Below are 2149 nucleotides of genomic sequence, written 5' to 3'. Positions count from 1 at the left end.
CGTTTATTCGTCGAGCTGGCAAAAGTTATCCGAAGATTTATTCGAAGCCTTCGAATAAAAGATACAGATAAAAGATGAAAAAATTATTCGAAGTTCGAATAAATCCGCTTCGAATAGAAAAAATTATCTTTATTATAAATTCTCGACGAATAAAATTATTTATCCGATACTCGTCCAATAAAGATGCTTTTTTTTATTCGAACCTTCAAATAACAAATAAAGATAAAGTATCTTTTATTCAAATTTTCATTTAAATAATTTTTTATCCCAAATAATGCCCATCTCTGCGAGGGCCGTTAGCACCGTGAAAGATTTACTTAATATTTAATTGAATTTAATAATTACAAAGAGTGTATCATGAACAAAGTGCATGCACTTGGAACTGTTACAGAAATATGTAAGATCACCCTTTCGATGAAGTATCGAATGAGGTTTATAACACGAGCGACTGGAATCCGCCTCTTTTGAGGAGTTTAGTACACACTGCATGTCTAGCCTTCCTTTAATTAGTTTTGGAGGCAGGTCTCTGGAAGTTGTGGATGCATTCGCTTGTACGGTCTGGCTTGCGAGTCAATAGCAATTGTTAGCGTACCATAAAACTCCAGATGTTACACAGAACACAGGTAGGTGTGCTGGGCGCTATGTCACCAACGCACTAAAGGACTGAAACGAAGGAAACACTTTTGTTTTTTCAATGATCGTCGCAAAAAATTGTTCTTCCTTGAATATGGATGGTACCATGGTATTGGGTTGTAAAGGGGTGTTAAACAGAGCTGCAATGCAGCCCATAAAAAATTAGTAGAACGGTGAAATAAAGAGTAAACTAGAATGTTTTCGAGTAAAATTATTTAAAAATAGTTTAATGTGTTTTTAAAGTCATCTAGTAAAAATCTTATGGTGCTGAGGTGGAAAAAATATTTATTCATGAAAGAAAATTTTTTTAACTAATAATAACACTAGCTATAAATATATGAAAAAATTTAAGATAGTGTTGATGACAATAGCTCATTATTAGATTAATATTCAGGTTGGTCGCTTTTAAACTTCGATATGAGATCTGTATTTGTTCGAATTTTTCCGGGTTTTCCATTTTTTACAACTAGAGTTTGCAACTACAAAATTGGAAAAAAATAAAATACGTATCATTACAATTAATATTATTCTTAATTTATATTAATTAGAGATTTTGTACACAAGATTTACATGGTAGTTACATATTTCATATAAAACAATTAAGCTGTACGTTCTAATCCTGGTTAAAAAAATAATGTGCGTTCAGTTTTATGCTAAAAGACTGACCGGTTCTGTGCCATGCTAAAAGACTGACCGGTTCTGTTCCAGGAAAGACTGACCGGTTCTGTGCCATGCTAAAGCGGCGATGTTACGAAAGTGGGAACGCCGAAACCCCGGGCGTGAGCACTCTCATTCCTCTCTGTATGTACTTCTGATATGTCCGTGTGTACTTACGTATCGGTATAGGTGTATATGCTATGTACAGATAGATAACATAGGTATATCTTTTCACAAACGATTCAAGTCGATTCTCTATTGTTCTTCAAAACTGTACATAGCCAGTACCAAGTTTATGCTCACAATTGTACATATTTGTTCGTAAGATCTGGTAAGGTGTAAATTGTAAGTACTTGTGCGAAATGTTTGAAGTTTCGAAAATCTTACTGCCATCTAGCGAACGAATCACTAAAATCGTTCAACTAAATAGACGTGAATCGGCGCCAATCTGCCGGCAGATTGCTTACTGGGTAATTAGCATACACGTTGCAATTCTTTTTCCTTTTTTTTCTCTATTATTTGTTATTGCAATTTCAATATCGATGAAAACGATGAACACGATGAAAATAATTCTGATATATGCGATGTCAATTTTATGTATTTCAATTCAATTGACATTTCTAATCAGCGAACGCCGATCAACGATCAATATTCAAAATCGGTGATCGATGACTAATTTTCTCAATCGATCAATTCCAATCGAGATTTTAATCGATTAATACCCAAACCTGTTTCGAATAATATATATGAAACATATACAATACTACTCACAACGTATACGATACGACTATCAATAGCATGGACAAATATTGTGTTTTATTTCAAATTGCATACAATTTCATAGTTATAGTTTCGTATG

Source organism: Halictus rubicundus, chromosome 7 (assembly GCF_050948215.1).
Source record: "Halictus rubicundus isolate RS-2024b chromosome 7, iyHalRubi1_principal, whole genome shotgun sequence".
NCBI classification, from domain to species: domain Eukaryota; kingdom Metazoa; phylum Arthropoda; class Insecta; order Hymenoptera; family Halictidae; genus Halictus; species Halictus rubicundus.
This window is presented reverse-complemented; position numbering follows the sequence as displayed.